Genomic DNA, 18,089 nt, shown 5'->3' on the forward strand with positions numbered 1-18,089 from the left:
AAAATGACCAGAGTGCTCCTTTAAAGAGAACCTATCACCAGTCTTTACACCTATAAGCTGCGGCCACCGCCAGCTAGCTCTTATATACAGTATTCTAACATAATGTATATAAGAGCCCAGGTTGCTGTGTAGAACAAAAAAATCAATTTATACTCACCTAAAGGGCGGTGCGGTGCAGACTGGTCGGATGGGTGTCTCCGTTCTCCGGTACCGGCGCCTCCTCTTTCGGCCATCTTTGTCCTCCTTCTTCTGAAGCGTGGGTGCATGACGTGTCCTACGTCATCCACACTAGCCGACATTGAGGTCCTGCACAGGTGCACTACAATGCACTCAGGGCAGATAAAAGTGCAACTGCGCAGGACCACAATGCCGGCGAGTGTGGATGACGTAGGACGCGTCATGCACCCCGGCTTCAGAAGAAGGAGGACAAAAAGATGGCCAAAAGAGGAGGCGCCGGTAACCGGAGAACGGAGACACCCATTCGACCAATCTGCACCGCACCGCCCCCTAGGTGAGTATTATAAAGTGATTTTTATGTTCTACACAGTGGCCTGGGCTCTTATATACAGCACGTTAGAATTCCATATATAGGACTCAACTGGTGGTGGCTGCAGCTTATAGGAGACATATCTGGTGACAGGTTCCCTTTAATATTTGCAGAAAAATTTACTTTTATTTAATATGCAAATTAGAACGTTTTGGTGCACTGTTGGTGTGGTCTTTGTGTCGGTGCACCGTTGGTGTGGTCTTTGCTTTGGTGCACCGTTGGTGTGGTGTTTGCTTTGGTTTACTGTTGGTGTGGTCTTTGCTGTGGTGCACCGTTGGTGTGGCCTTTGCTTTGGTGCACCGTTGGTGTGGTCTTTGCTTTGGTGCACCATTGGTGTGGTCTTTGCTATGGTGCACTGTTGGTGTGGTCTTTGTGTCGGTGCACCGTTACACTGTCATATTTGTATTTTAAAGTCTTTTGTTTTTATTTACAGCGCTCCAATAGTGAAAGTGAGTGCTGTCTAATATCAGCTTGTATGTCTGATTTTACCGCTCTTACTAAGTGAACGCTGTCAATCAACACAAGGGACTGGCTTTCATATGCAAATATAAGAATGCACCAAGGCATAGGTTACATCAAGGGTGCACTGAAGCCCCTCATTGCATTTTAAAAAATAGATTTTGAAGCAAATATTAAAGAGGTTGTCCAGCTTAGAATGACAAGTCTGCCATCCCTCTGTGTGTCACTCTGTGTGACTGCAGATTTGTGAATCCTCCCAGTGCACTCATTGTGCGCTACGAGGATTCTCCAGTGTCTGCGACGGGAACGGCGGTCAAGTATGCAATATGCAGACTCCCAGCTAGCACCTGTCTAGGGGGCGCCACCTCGCCCAATACAAGTGCATTAAGCGAGAACGTACCCACTGGACGAGTTCTGGCCGGGAGTCTGCATATCACATACTTGATCGCCATGAGTGCTCTGGGAGGATTCACAGGTCTGCAGTCATAGAGGGAGACATACAGTGATTGCAGACTTGTCATTCTAGACAGGACAACCCCCTTTAAGCTAAACTGTGTGTGATTTTTGTAGAGGAATCTTCCCTTATATAAATGTTTATTTATGTAAATGGAAAACTTCACCCGACAAATTAACATTTTGCTTGTGCATCGGGTGATCTGACAGTCGGTTTATATACATCAAACGGTTTCCGATTATTGGCAGCGTTGTAAATGCACCTCAAAGAGTAACTAAAGTTTTGGGAGAATTTTTTAATGTTTTATGCCCAATAATTCTGAACAGATTGGTGAGGAATCTGGTCTGGAGACCTCCAACCACAGCTGAAAAGCTCTTTTACAAGAGCGCACACAGCACAGAGCGGATGCTCTAGAAAGTCGTAGTCCTATCTTCTGACCTGTGCACTTCTAAGGGATCTTTTGAGCAATTTACGGGGGTCTCCAGACCCAGAACAACATCAATGTGCTCAGAATTAATGGAGCTAAAACATAGAAGATATCTCCCAAAAAATAAGGTATTTTTTTAAATGTTTAGTAGTGCTACTGCCTGCACCTCATCAGTACTGTGGTTCATGTATGGTCCGCATTCTGATGATGGCTGCTAACAATTCCTGTATCTCCTTACCATTGTTACAGACATACTAGGAGCTGCAGTTTCATGTCAGACAATTTTATGTTGGGCTGGCTTTAGTTCTGGTGATGTAGTAGTGATTTGAGCTTGGTTCTGGTGATGCAGTCATGTACTAATGGTGGTTCTGGTAATGTAGCAGTGTGCAGATGGTGGTTCTGACACCCCCAAACATTATAGACCACTGATAGCGAACCTATGGCACGCGTGCCAGACTGGGCACGCAGAGCCCATTCTGCTGGTATGTGTGCTGTTGCCTGATCCTGCTACTTTGAACTGCTGGCGCAGTCGCGCCGGCAGTTCAAAGTTGTGTTGGAGTAGAGGGATATTTCTCCTCGCTCTGACACTCCTCCTCTTCTGGGCCGCAGGTCTGTTGCCTAGGAGATGGAGGAGCGTCAGTAAGCGGCGCCGGCGTAATGATGTCTTCTGGCTGCGCGGGAACTGAGAACCCAAGCGGTGTGCAGCGGTGGAGCGGGTGCTGGAAGGAGAGTTGTGTTTTGTTTTGTTTTTTTTTACTTGTGTGCTGCTGTGCCAAGGTGGGGGGGGCAGCGCCAGCATAGAAAAACATGCATGCCAGGATGGGGGGGGCAGCGCCAGCATGGGGAAACATGCATACCAGGATGGGGGGGCAGAGCCAGCATGGGGAAACATGCATGCCACGATGGTGGAGGCAGCGCCAGCATGGGGAAACATACATTTCAGGATGGAGGGGGCATTGCCAGCATGGGGAAACATGCATGTCAGGATGGGGGGGGCAGCGCCAGCATGGGGAAACATGCATGCCAGGACGGGGGGGCAGCGCCAGCATGGGGAAACATGCATGCCAGGATGAAGGTTGCAGTGCCAGCATGGGAAAACATGCATGCCAGGATGGGGGGGGGGGGGCAGTGCCAGCATGAGAAAACATGAACGCCAGCATGAGAAAACATGCACGCCAGAATGGGGAAAACATGCATGCCAGAATGAGGGGGGCAGTGCCAGCATGGGAAAACATGCACGCCAACATGGGAAAACACTGGAAGAATGATAAAAAAATAAACAAAAACGTTTTGAGGCTATGTTCCCACAATGAGTATTTGATGAATTATTGATAATGCAGACTTTCTGCACCTTTAGGCTTTTTCAACTGCAGCGTTTAATGCCAAAATGGATGTGTTCTGCTTTTCAAGCATAGTCTATGGGAATTTGGGTTTCTTGTGCACACTTTGCTGTTCAAAATGCTGCCTTTTTGTGGCAGAGATTTGGGCAAAAACTCTGCTTTTCAAAGAAGCAACATGTCAATTGTTTTTGCCATTTGAATTTTGAACTGCAAAGCAGAGTTTTTGCCCAAATTTCTGCCACAAAAAGGCAGCATTTTGAACAGCATAGTGCGAACAAGAAACCCAAATTCCCATAGACTATGCTTGAAGAACACATCCATTTCGGCATTAAACGCTGCAGTTGAAAAAGCAGCAAAAAAGCAGGTAAAAAGCAGGTATAAAGCAAAGTGCGGTCATATCCTTAAGCTAAATTAGGTTACCTAAGTTATATAGGTTGAAAAAAGACCTACGGTAGGTCCATCTTCTAGTTCATCCTTCCTCTACCAGTTCTACCTTTTGTCCCTAAGTCTTTTATAACCAACCAGCCCTTTTTTAAAAGCTGTTATAGTTTTGTCATTGCATTTTTTACATGTGTTTTTGTTGTTGGGGGATGTCATCTTTTAAATAAAGCTGCTTTGTTTTTCATACATTCAGGTATTTGGCTTTCACAAAACTTTATTGATACAGTCATGTGCAGATTACATGTGTGATTAATTAGTTTTTTACCTGCGCATTTTCAACATCTAATACAATTCTAAGTAGAAAATCTGCACATAAATCTAATCAATCATCCTCGCAAGAGAAACTGACATGTTGATGAGTTAAAGCACACACCGCAGGTTAGGGTATGTGCGCATGTAAAAGGAACCTGTCACCAATTTTTTGCCCTATAAGCTGTGGCCACCACCAGTGGGCTCTTTATACAGCATTCTAACATGCTGTATATAAGAGCCCAGACTGCTGTGTAGAATATAAAAAAACACTTTATAATACTTACCTAAACCGTTCGCTGTGGCTGTGGCTGTGGCTCAAATGGGTGTCTTCGTTCTCCAGTGCCGGCGCCTCCTCTTTCGTCCATCTTCGTCCTCCTTCTGAAGCCTGTGTGTATGATGTAGCCGCGTCATACATGTAAGGGCCCAGATGTTCCCTGCTATCCACCCCCACACAGTATCCACAGCTGATGGACAGTCCACAGACACGGTCTTGGAGATAACAGTTGCTTTAATATAGCAGGAACAAAGCAAATCAATACGGAATATATGTTTCACAGTCTCTCGTGGGTAGACCACGGCAAATACAGCTTGGAGTTGAATGCTGAAGTGCAATTAGGGTACTGGAGCTTTAAGTGCACGATTTGTTTCAGAATTAATACTGGTATGCTTTAGGTTCAGAGTCTCTTGAGTTTAGAGGGTAGATATGATAAGATTGTACAGACCTGGAGTCCTGGGGTTAATTTCACTGCTAGTTCAGACACGTGCAGTACTTGTAAGCAAATGAAGACAGTTGCCCAGCGTGCTACGGGGAGCGGACGGCTGGTGCGTGGACAATGGCATGAAAGCCACTAATATTGCAGTGGGGCGGGAGACCCTCAAACTTCCCCAATCTGCGTGCAGTAGAGTCTGGTATATAGTCAGTATGCCCTACTGTCTGAAGAGATGCACAATGTCAGGATAGGAAGCCTTCAGCATATTGGCTGTAAAAATCAGGAAATTATGAAATTCTAGGCCTCGGGCCTAGGAGGAGTCTTGTTGTGAAGAGATTCTCCACATAATGTCTTCCCTCAGAGGAGACTCAGCCAGAGCCAGCTCATTCCAGTTGTTTCTAGACAGAGGCTGGAGAATAGCTCCACCTATTGAGCCATGTGACCAAGAACTAGCCAATAGGATAACACCCAATGAACACTTCAGATTCTTACAGTTTTCACCAGTAGATGGTGCTAGAACACAACAAATGAAAAATGCTTTACTTATAACATATAGCATAATATTACATATAAGTAAATGTACTTAAAGAAACAGACACAATCTGGACCGGGCCACTACATACTCCCCCTCTGAAGGTGAGCCGTCCTCGGCCATTGTGCAAGTGGAGGACTGCTAAGAAAGGAAGGAAATATATATTTAAGGCACAGTAACAATAAGGCAATGAACAAATGCAAAACATGAATGTGGTAGTGCCAATATGAGATAGAGTCTCTTTCCGCAATATACTATCGTCCATATGAAAGGCTCTGGAAAGGCACTTTAGTGGTCCAGTCTATAAGTCCATGGCTGTATACAGAAAATTGTGCAAATAATAAACAAGGTGCTTGGTATTACTCAGGTGCAGAGGCTTAAACATTACTAAACTGACCATCCAGCTAAATAAATAAACACAAGATTATATACTCATGGAAAAGGATATGACCTTTTAGTCTCTGTAGCGGGCTGGAAGTGTTCCTTTTGTGCTTCGCTCTGAACGCCTCCACACTTGATCTTCCTCTTGAGCAGGAAAGATATTGTTTGCTGGCTCAGGTGAAGTTGGCAGAGGAGCAGCAACTGGAGCAGGAACCGAGATGGGGACATATTGATAGCATGGAAGGATAAATTGAGTGTTGTAGAGGGACTCTTCCACAGTAGGTTGTCTGGCTGGTCAGGAATTGGTGTGTAGACCGGCAAGACTTGTGGAGGAGGTGATGACATCACCAGCAGATCCTCTTTGGTGCATAGCTTCATGCGGTTCCTGTGCACTGTCTGTCCTGTGGTGCCATTCCAGGTTTATTCACTTCATAGACATCTGACTCAGGATATGGGATAGCTGTAACTGTGTATGGCTCTGTTTCCCAAAGTGAGTCAAATTTTCCTGTACGGTGGTACTTTTAGCCATACCTTGTCTCCAACTTGAAGGGGGAAACATTAGCTCTTTGATTGTAGCTCTCTTCTTGTTGACGGTGAGCTTCACCCATGTGGCAATCAACAATCTGTTGGGCTTCATGTATTCTTCGCTGATGCTCTGAGACCAAATCAGTTTTTGGCAGGGGATTGATCACGTCAGGGACTTGGATTCCAAGAGAACTATCTTTTGGGAGCTGACCTTGTCTTCCAAACATCAGATAATATGGCGAGTAGCCTGTAGAACAGTGGACAGTATTGTTGTAGATTTGCACTAACTCGTCAAGCAATTGAGGCCATTCAGCTTGTTTGGTAACAGATGCTGTTCGCAGCATATTGATGAAGGTCTAGTTGACTTTCTCACAGAGGCCATTCCCTTGGGGATGATAGGCAGTTGTTCTCAGCTTTTTGCACTCATGGAATTGGCAGAGTTCTTGAAATAATTGTGACTCAAAGGTACATCCACGATCTGTGAGGACTGCTTCAGGGCAACCGTAATGTCTCACATATTCACGGTAGAAGGTGATAGCTGTAGTCTGAGCTGTAAGGTCTTTTACTGGCACAACAGCAACCCACTTAGTATAGTGATCCACCATGGTTAAGGCATACGTGTAGCCTGAACGAATTTGTGCTAGCTTCACATGATCAAGAGCGACTAGCTCGTTTGGTTTCTGAGAATGGATTGGATGAAGAGGAGCTCTGGTATCTTTCTTACTGACTTTGGTGAGGTCGCAAGCTGGACATTCACTACACCAATTTTCTATGTCTGACCGCATCCCAATCCAATAGAAGCGTTGGTGTAGGGTGGCTTCAGTTTTGTGCACGCCAAAGTGCCCAGACTGGTCGTGGTAGGCATCAAGAACAATTCTGGCATCTCGCCGTGGGATTAGAATCTGATGTAGCCTTTCACCTGAAACCGGGTCTAAGGTATTGCGCAGGATCAAGCCCTTTTGAATGAAGAGTCTTTTGCGCTGTCTCCAGAGACGATTAAGTTCAACATCAGGACATCTTCTGCGTCTGAAAGGTATTCTCCCAGTAGTCAGGTAATCATAGATCTCACCTAGGACACGAGACTCATTTTGAAGAGTTTTCCATCTCGATGGATCTTGGAATAGGTCAGGTTTCTGTGGAGAAACATCATCAGTTTGTGTAGCAGCAACAGCATTTTGTGTAGCAAACCTTTGATAGAAGGGAGGCATCTCAACATCTTCCCACAGGTCTTCCTCAGGAGGCTCTTCTCCTTCGGGCAAACGGGATAACATATCAGCATTGATGTTGATCTTGCCACTGCGATACTTAATATCAAAGCAGAAATTCGCTAATCTTGAAGCCCATCTCTGTTCAAGAGCACCTAGCCATGCAGTATTGAGATGAGCGAGAGGATTATTGTCCGTGTAAACGGTGAAGGGTGTAGCAGTGAGGTAATCTTTGAACTTCTCTATGACTGCCCACACAAGAGCTAGCAGCTCTAACTTGAACGAACTGTAATTGCTATCGTTTTTCTATGCACCTCTCAAGCTTCGGCTGGCATATGCAATGACTCTCTCTTTGTCACCCTGGACTTGTGATAGTACCGCTCCGAGGCCTTGGTGGCTGGCATCCGTGTAGACACGGAAAGGATGATGGTAGTCAGGGTACGCCAGAATTGGAGGTGAAGTCAATAGACTTTTCAACATCTGAAAGACAGTTTCTTGTCGCTCAGACCAATTAATTGGAAGTCTTCTGTCGTAGTTTTCTCTAGGGCAACCTCGTAGGAGCTCTGTAAGGGGTTCTGCTATTTGCGCAAAATGAGGTATGAAGCGGCGGTAGTAGCCCGCAAAACCTAGGAAACTTCTGATTTCTTTGACGGTTCTTGGGGTGTTCCAGTTGTTCATAGCTGAGATCTTTTCAAGGTCAGGCTGGATACCTTCGGCACTTACAACATGACCCAGGTAGTTGACTTTCGGCTTGAGCAGATGACACTTTGACGGTTTTAGTTTTAGGCCATGTTCAATAAGTACCTGGAATACTTCTGCAAGGTGGCATAGGTGGTCTTCATAAGTGCGAGAGTATACGACAACATCATCAAGATATAACAGAATGCTCTGGAAGTTGAGGTGACCAAGACATCTTTCCATGAGTCGCTGAAATGTAGCAGGGGCGTTGCATAACCCAAACGGCATACCGTTAAACTCAAAGAGTCCCATTGGGGTGGTGAAAGCTGTCTTCTCTCTATCCTCTGGAGCCATGGGTACTTGCCAGTAACCGCTGGTTAAATCAAGAGTGGAGAAGTATGCAGCTGAGCCAAGAGCGGTGATGGATTCTTCAATCCGTGGAAGAGGATAGGCATCTTTGTGTGTAACATTATTCAACTTTCGGTAGTCGACACAAAATCTGATGTTACCATCCTTTTTCTTCACCAGGACGATGGGTGCAGCCCATGGGCTTTGACTTTCTCGGATGACTTCAGAATCTTTCATCTCTTTTAACAGCTTCTTTACTTGTTGATAGTTAGCAGGAGGTACTGGACGATGTCTTTCTTTGATAGGAGGATGATCACCTGTGTTGATCTTGTGCTGGATCAGAGTAGTCTTGCCGAAGTCAAGGGGGTGTTTGCTGAAAGCTTGGCTGTGTCGCTTAGCAAGTTTAGTTACACCATTGATGTATTTGATAGGAGTGTTAGCATCTCCAACATTAAGTTCATTCCACCAGAAGGTAGTGGGTGTATTAGAGCCTTTGGGAGTGGCTTTAAATGACTTTTGATGAGCAAGTGTCTCTTCATCTATGATGTCTTCTGGATCAAGACTATACAGTTGAGCAACTGAATTAAACTTGTATAGCTCGATAGGAATATCACTTAGGTTGACTAGCCGTACTGGTACTCTACCGTTTGAGATGGTGACAATACTTCTGGCAGCTTTTACCAGGGGCTGTCCTTCAATCTGGATGGAGTCAAGCAGAGCTACATAGTACTCATTGTCAATTCCTGGTTGAGCTCGACACCAGACTAGAGTCTCGCTGTTGGCTGAGAGGGTAACTGGTAGTGCGTCGGTGATTCGAACACGGCAGATCTCACCTTTACTGTTGGCAAACTTCTGTTGGGCGCAGAGCACTTTGATAGTCCGCTGAACAGCTTGCCTGTAAGGGGAAAAAGCAGAAGGGAGAGAAGCATGCAAGGCAGCGAGCAATTCAGTAAACACATGGCGAATGACATTCATGCCTAACACTACTACTGTTGTATCTCCCTCAGCCTCAGTAACAATTACACCTTGACCTGGTAACTTGCGATCACCAATTTGGATTGTGGGTTCCCAGTAGCCTAGCTGGGAAATAGGTTGACCATTACTTGCAATTAAGTCTAACTTTGCTTTACCCACTGGATTCAGGAGATCAAAGTCCCAATTCTTTTCAAAGGCTCGTCGCTCAATTGTGGTGACTTGTGAACCAGTGTCCACTAAAGCTTCTAGAGGTACACCATCGATCCATATGGTTATATACGGGCATTTGGAGATGAACCTGGAAATCCATTGTGATTGTCCCTTTGGGCCCTTGTATTCACCTCCCGAGGGATGGCCCTTGGCCTCGGGGGTGTCCCGTTTAACTTATAACATTGATACTTGTAGTGTCCAAGACGCTCACAATAAGTACAGTACACACAATCACCAGATGGAGGCCTTCCAGGAGGGGGCCTATCAGGACTTGACCTACTAGAATGTGGCTCTTGGGACAATGTCCGATTTACAGATGATTCACATGATGCAGGGGGTTGGCCTTTTATCTCCTTTAAGGCTTGGCATGTGGATTCAAGGACTTGGACAAGTGCATCCGTGGTAGGAGGTGCATGAAGGAGAGTAGGGGCTTGCACAGACTGTGTGGCCTGCATAGGGGAAACAGGTGAAAGAGGAGATACAGTAGAAGTTCCAGCAGCAAGGTCTGAGGATCGAGGCGCAAGAGCATAGCTGATACAAGGTGAGTCAGTGCCCACTACTCGCAGGGCTAGAGCTTTAAAGTCTAAGAAAGTCAAGTTTGGATTTTGTGCTGCTAGCATGTGGAGTTGACTTTGTACTAGCCTGGAGTCTACACCTTCTATGAATCTGTCGGTGATTATGTTTTCTGCAGCAGCAGGATCTATACTGTCTATTTGCTGTAAGGCCCTGTATGCAGACTGAAAGGCTAGTGCGTAGTCCCTAAGAGTCTCACCTGGTCCCTGACGTCTGTTGTAAAATTTGAGACGAACCTCGGTGGGTGATTGGCGTTCAAATTCTTTTCTCAGGCGGGTAAGGATCTGTTCCACATTGGTTTTCTCAGTAGCTGGCCAGGAACGGACTTCCTCAGCAGCTGGTCCATCAAGCTGTCCCAGGAGAAGTTGTACCTGCTGATGGGGAGAAAGTGAGAAAAGCTCAAGAGTATGCATCATCTTTTCTTTGAACCCAGCAAGTGTATGAGGATCTCCTCTGTAGCTTGGGAGACTAGAGGTTCCAATGAAGAATGGCATGCCGGTAGCCATGACAGGGGCTGGAACTGGGTTGGCGGCATTAGCCCGTTCCACTGGAGCATTAGCTGATGAGGATGATGATACAGAGTTAACAGACTCGGCCTGGCCATTATGAAGAGGTTCAGACATTTTGGTGATGATGCAAGTACTGTCTCTTTAAGAATAATGACACTGTAGCTTTAAGGGATGCACTGTTATGCACCAACACAGTCTCTGAGATGTAAGGCTCCCCCTCTTGAAAATAGCACTGCGGTAAATGAGGATTTGCACTTATTTGAGTAACTTGAAAGGCAGCAGAGTAGAAGAGCTGGTGCAGATGCTGTTAACCCCAGCATGAAACAGGAAACAGTCTTTGGCAGTATTCACTGGCAAGATAGAGGTTAATGAGCAATGCTGAGACTTGTAGTGCAGTAAGAGAAGATAGGCACAGAGGAATGATCCTGTTCGTGACGCCAAATTCGACCTTTGTAAGGTTTCAGATGTTCCCTGCTATCCACCCCCACACAGTATCCACAGCTGATGGACAGTCCACAGACACAGTCTTGGGGATAACAGTTGCTTTAATATAGCAGGAACAAAGCAAATCAATACGAAATATATGTTTCACAGTCTCTCGTGGGTAGACCACGGCAAATACAGCTTGGAGTTGAATGCTGAAGTGCAATTAGGGTACTGGAGCTTTAAGTGCACGATTTGTTTCAGAATTAATACTGGTATGCTTTAGGTTCAGAGTCTCTTGAGTTTAGAGGGTAGATATGATATGATTGTACAGACCTGGAGTCCTGGGGTTAATTTCACTGCTAGTTCAGACACGTGCAGTACTTGTAAGCAAATGAAGACAGTTGCCCAGCGTGCTACGGGGAGCGGATGGCTGGTGCGTGGACAATGGCATGAAAGCCACTAATATTGCAGTGGGGCGGGAGACCCTCAAACTTCCCCAATCTGCATGCAGTAGGGTCTGGTATATAGTCAGTATGCCCTACTGTCTGAAGAGATGCACAATGTCAGGATAGGAAGCCTTCAGCATATTGGCTGTAAAAATCAGGAAATGATGAAATTCTAGGCCTCGGGCCTAGGAGGAGTCTTGTGGTGAAGAGATTCTCCACATAATGTCTTCCCTCAGAGGAGACTGAGCCAGAACCAGCTCATTCCAGTTGTTTCTAGACAGAGGCTTGAGAATAGCTCCACCTATTGAGCCATGTTACCAAGAACTAGCCAATAGGATAACACCCAATGAATACAGTTTTCACCAGTAGATGGTGCTAGAACAAAACAAATGAAAAATACTTTACTTATAACATATAGCAACTGGAGGCAGTGGGGGAAAGCGCGTCCACGAGATTATGGGCGGGCACTTGCGATGCAATCACTGCGCCGCCCATAATCTCGTGCTTGTGACACACGTCACCAGCGATCCTGGCGTGGGCGGCACCTCGGGCGCAGTGGGCGGCGTCCTGATGGATGAAATGGAGCGTGGGGGGACGGCGTCAATGTCCTCTAGGAACAGCAACGGTCAGCAGAGAGCCCGCCCCCATGGACGATTTACAAAATTTACATAGCAAAAGGTACAAGTTTATAAAGTATTTAATTTGGTTTAAAAGGGGCCACAAAAAGTACAGGAACCTTGCTAGAATGCAGCCCAGGAGCTGCAGAGGGGGAAACTTTTAGGTTTCAAGCTAAATTTCTGATGACAGGTTCCCTTTAACTGTATACATGTTTTCAAGACACTGATGCAGTTAAAATCTGTAGCAGAGCAAAGAGCTATTGCTGCCTGCTCCGCAACTTCTTACTCTGGTAAGTTACAGAATGCCATAAGCCTGCATGCAGCCTAACAGAAGCCAGGAGTGCGTAAAAAACATCTCGGAGTGCGATGACGTCGCTTCATCATGACGCCTGCACCCAACCACAAACATAGGGGAATGGATGTGGTGGGTGCAGGGCCAGACTGGGACTAAAATTCATCCCTGGCAATTGGGAGTACACAGGCCCACTTTTCGCGTGGTGAATGTGTAATATATTTCTGCACTTGTATATGTGAGTACTGTATGGCATTATGTGAGCACTGTATGGCGCTATGTGCCACTATGGCACTATGTGAGTACTGTAAGGCACTAGGTGACACTGTATGGCACTATATGACACTGTATCACTGTCACACTGTATGGCACTATGTGACTGTTAGGGCCAGGTGGACGGGCAGACCCAGGAGGTGGATCCACTGGGCCGAACACCTTACTGAAGGCAAGGGGTCCGGTAGCCGGAGCACTACAGGTAGCAGGACAGTCCGTTCAAAACAGTGGAGTGGAGAAGTCCCTGGGACCACGGAGTCACTGATGGTAGTCCGGGTGACGGAGCTCAGGTTCGGAGGCCGAGATGATGTCAGGCAGATTCCGGAGCCGATGGAGCGAGAGGACGGATCACCACAGGGATCAGAGATGGTACGGACTGACGGGATGGCAGACAGTCAGCGTTCGGGGTTCGGGAATCGTCAGGACCGGATGGCGAGGCAGGAGCGGCTCTAGAAGAGAGATAGGTAAGTATACCAGCAGACGCAAGGAGACCTGACTCCTAGCTTAGGAAAACACGAAGAACAGGCCCCGCCCACTTGGACATTAAACCCCTTTATACCCTGTACCTGTGTGTTCAATATCCTGTCAGTGGACGCTGGCCCTTTAAGAGAGGGTCAATGACCGCGCGCGCGCCCTAATGCGCATGCGCGAGGCCCGGGTGCCAGAAGCCAGGGCAGGGAGCGGTGAATAGGAAGCAGGGGAGCCGGCCTGGAGCAGAGCTGCCGACGGGCGCCGGGAGCGGGGACCGGGCCGCCTGGGGACCGCAGGTGATGGGGGCTGGAGGCTGTGGAGCTGGGGACGCCTAACAGAGGAGCCGGGGAGCGAAGCAGGGAAGCCGGGGAGCGTGGCAGGTGAGCCGGGGAGCGAGGCAGGGGAGCCGGGAAGCAGGGCAGGGGACCCGGGGAGCGTGACAGTACCCCCCCCACGCCCCCCTCCCCGCAACCGGGACAGGATAGCACGTATCAGAGGAGTACCCACATTCTCCTGGGGTTCCCAGGACCTATCCTCAGGACCATACCCTGCCCAGTCCACCAAGAAGAACTGCCGGCCCCGTACGGTTTTCATGGCCATGATATCCCTTACCGCATAGATGTCATCATCAGCAATAGGAGGAGGAGCCGAACTGGCAGCAGCGGAGAAGGGACCAAGGACAACCGGCTTGAGCAGGGAGACGTGGAAGGAGTTGGGTATCCTCATCGTGGCCGGGAGCTGCAGCTTGTAGGAGACCTCATTTATTTTGCTGAGGACTTTAAACGGCCCGATGTAGCGAGGACCCAGCTTGTATGATGGTAGCTTCAATCGGACGTACTTGGAAGCAAGCCAGACCAGATCTCCTGGAGAGAAACGCGGAGGATCCAGACGCCTCTTGTCTGCGTGTCTCTTCATCCGCAGGGAAGCACGTCCAAGGGACGCCTTGACAGAGTCCCAAGTTGTTGCAAAGTCACGGGCTACAGCATCAGCAGCAGGGACATCCGAGGAAGAGGATACAGGTAACGGGACGGAAGGCTGAAGTCCGTAAACGACATGGAAGGGAGAGCTGGAGGAGGACTCACTGACGTGGTGGTTATGGGAGAATTCAGCCCAATTAAGAAGCGTGGACCAGTCGTCGGGATGGGCGTTGACGTAGTGACGTAAGAAGGAGGTCAAGATCTGATTGACTCGTTCCACTTGGTCATTCGACTGAGGATGGTAGGCTGAAGAAAAGTCCAGAGTCACTCCCAGATGTTTGCAGAGGGCCCTCCAGAAGCGGGAGGTAAACTGAGTTCCTCTGTCGGACACAATGTGTGATGGAAAGCCATGCAACCGGAAGATGTGCTGTATGTAAGCGTCAGCGAGTTCCTGGGCTGAGGGCAGTCCAGCCATAGGGACGAAATGAGCCATTTTGGAGAACCGATCCACCACGACCCATATGACTGTGTGTCCGGAGGACAGGGGCAAGTCCGTAATAAAGTCCATTGCAATGTGTTGCCACGGAACAGAGGGTATAGGCAGAGGCAGAAGACGGCCATATGGCAGATGTTTGGGCGTCTTGTTCCTGGCACAAGAGGAGCAGGCTGAGACAAAAGAAGCGACGTCCGTGCGAAGGGATGGCCACCAGTAGTGATGTACAATTGTACTCCATGTTCTCTTCTGACCAGCATGGCCGGCTGTTTTCGAGGCATGGCCCCAGTGCAACACTTTTTGCCTGTCAGTCTCAGAGACATAGGTCTTCCCGGGCGGTATCTGGGCCAGGGTGACAGGGGCCACCGGAATGATTTTACTAGGGCAGATGATGGGCTGGGATGTCTCCTCCTCCTGCTCCATGGGCATGAATGACCTGGACAAGGCATCTGCGCGTACATTCTTGTCCGCGGGTCGGAAATGGAGCTGGAAATCGAACCTGGCAAAGAACAAGGACCACCTGGCTTGCCGTGGGTTCAGTCGCTGAGCGGACCGCAGGTATTCCAGGTTCTTGTGGTCCGTGTAAATGATCACGGGGTACACTGCTCCCTCCAGAAGGTAGCGCCATTCCTCCAGAGCCAGTTTGACTGCCAATAACTCTCGGTCACCGATGGTGTAGTTGCGTTCAGGCGCTGAGAAGCTCTTGGAGAAGAAACCGCAAGTAACCATCTTCCCGGAGGAGGACTTCTGCATGAGCACTGCTCTGGCTCCCGAGGAGGAGGCATCCACCTCCAAGGTGAACTGTCGGTTTAACTCCAGACGGTGGAGCACAGGGGAGGAAGCAAATGCCCGCTTCAGGGAGCCAAACGCGGCGTCGGCCGCAGGTGACCAGTCCTTTGGATTAGCCCCCTTCTTGGTCAAGGCGGAGAGAGGTGCAGTCAGAGCAGAGAAGTGAGGGATGAACTGACGGTAATAGTTTGCGAATCCCAGAAAGCGTTGGATTGCCTTCAGTCCAGAAGGAGGGGGCCAGTTGAGAATGGAAGAGACCTTCTCCGGATCCATCTGCAGGCCGGTATCGGAGATTACGTAACCCAGGAAGGGAAGAGAAGACTGCTCGAAGACACACTTCTCGTACTTGGCGTACAGACGATTCTCCCTCAGTCTTTGTAGTACCAGCTGCACGTTCTCTCTGTGGGTCTGGAGGTCCGGAGAAAAGACCAGGATATCATCAAGATACACCACCACACAGACGTAGAGAAGGTCCCGGAACACGTCGTTCACCAATTCCTGAAAGACTGCTGGTGCGTTACACAGGCCGAAGGGCATCACACAGTATTCATAGTGCCCATCGCGAGTATTGAACGCGGTCTTCCATTCGTCCCCAGAGCGGATGCGGACCAGGTTGTAGGCACCCCGAAGATCCAACTTGGTGAACACATGAGCTCCTCTAAGCCGATCAAACAATTCGGGGATGAGCGGCAGAGGGTATTTATTTTTCACGGTGATTTGGTTCAATCCCCGGTAGTCAATGCATGGGCGTAGGTCGCCCTCTTTCTTCTTAACAAAGAAGAAGCCTGCTCCAGCAGGAGAGGAGGATCTCCGAATGAATCCCCTTGCCAGGTTCTCTGTGATGTAGGTAGACATGGCCCTTGTTTCGGCAGGAGACAGCGGATATATCTGTCCTCGAGGTGGTGTAGTTCCCGGGAGCAGGTCGATGGCACAATCGTAAGGACGATGTGGCGGAAGTACCTCTGATTCCTTTTTATCAAAGACGTCCGCGAAGGACCAATAGGCCGAGGGCAGTCCCGGAAGGGACTCTGGAACCGGAGGTCGTCGGATGGGTTGTATAGTCTTCAGACAGTTCTCGTGGCAAGAGGAGCCCCATCGGGTGATTTCACCAGTACCCCAGCTGACTGACGGTTCGTGTGTCCGTAACCAGGGGAGTCCCAGCAGGATTTGATGAGACATGTGTGGGAGGACGTAGAGAGCGATGTTCTCGGTGTGCAGGGCACCGATACGCAGTTCCACCGGTTTGATGATCCACGAGATGGTGTCAGAGAGGGGTCTCCCATCTACTGAGGCAATCACGAGGGGTTTGTCGAGTGGAGTAACAGGCACCTGGTACTTGTCCACTGTGGCCTGCTGGATGAAATTGCCTGCTGCCCCAGAATCGAGGTACGCCTCGGCCGTGAACCGCGTCTCTCCCGTTGTCACTTGAACAGTCCACGTAACCGGGTCTGAGAGAGTCCCAGCACCTAGGGTGGCCTCTCCTACCAACCCTAGGCTTTGGAGTTTCCCGGCCTCTCTGGACAGGAGCGTAGAAGGTGTGTACCCTCTCCGCAGTAGAAGCAGAGACCCTTGGCGAGCCGTTCTGCTCTGCGTTGTTCGGACTGCCGCAAACGGTCGATCTGCATGGGCTCGTGGACGGAGACACCAGACGACATTGACTGAAGTACGGCGGGCTTCTGCGGAGGAGAGGAATGCCGTATCGGACGTCTCTCACGGGACACCTCTTTGGATCGTTCCTAAAAGCGAAGATCCACTCGAGTCGCTAGGGCAATCAGGGCATCCAGGGTGGACGGCACGTCACGACCAGCCAGCTCATCTTTAATTCGACCCGAGAGTCCTTCCCAGAAGGCGGCGGTTAGAGCCTCATTGTTCCACCCGAGTTCCGAAGCCAAGGTGCGAAAACGGATGGCATATTGGCCCACCGTCAGAGTCCCCTGACGTAGCCGGAGGAGAGATGAGGCAGATGCGGAGGCGCGTCCGGGCTCGTCAAAGGTGCCACGAAATGCCTGCAGGAATTCCTGGATGTTGGTGGTCACCGGATCCTCCTTCTCCCACAAGGGGTTCATCCAGGCCAGTGCCTCTCCCTCCAGATGGGACATCATGAACGCGACCTTGGCTTGGTCGGAGGCAAACAAGTGCGGCAGCAGCTTGAAATGGAGAGAGCATTGATTGATGAATCCCCTGCAGGTCTTGGGATCTCCGGCGTACCGGGGTGGTAAGGCCAAACGAAGACTGGAGGCATCCGAGGAGGCTGCCACGGGAGCAGTGGCCGTGGATTGTACAGTGGAAACCCGAGATGCCGAGGATGTGGCCGCTGCTTGTAGCGCATTCAGGCGGGTATCCACAGAAGTCATGAAGTTCAGCATGCGGGTCTGGGTCTCACGCTGGCGTGTGAGTTCCTGCTGCAAGGCCGCTAGTGCTTCGGCGGGATCCATGGCCTGTTCTTACTGTTAGGGCCAGGTGGACGGGCAGACCCAGGAGGTGGATCCACTGGGCCGAACACCTTACTGAAGGCAAGGGGTCCGGTAGCCGGAGCACTACAGGTAGCAGGACAGTCCGTTCAAAAGAGTGGAGTGGAGAAGTCCCTGGGACCACGGAGTCACTGATGGTAGTCCGGGTGACGGAGCTCAGGTTCGGAGGCCGAGATGATGTCAGGCAGATTCCGGAACCGATGGAGCGAGAGGACGGATCACCACAGGGATCAGAGATGGTACGGACTGACGGGATGGCAGACAGTCAGCGTTCGGGGTTCGGGAATCGTCAGGACCGGATGGCGAGGCAGGAGCGGCTCTAGAAGAG

This window comes from Anomaloglossus baeobatrachus, chromosome 2 (assembly GCF_048569485.1).
Source record: "Anomaloglossus baeobatrachus isolate aAnoBae1 chromosome 2, aAnoBae1.hap1, whole genome shotgun sequence".
Classification (NCBI taxonomy): Eukaryota; Metazoa; Chordata; class Amphibia; order Anura; family Aromobatidae; genus Anomaloglossus; species Anomaloglossus baeobatrachus.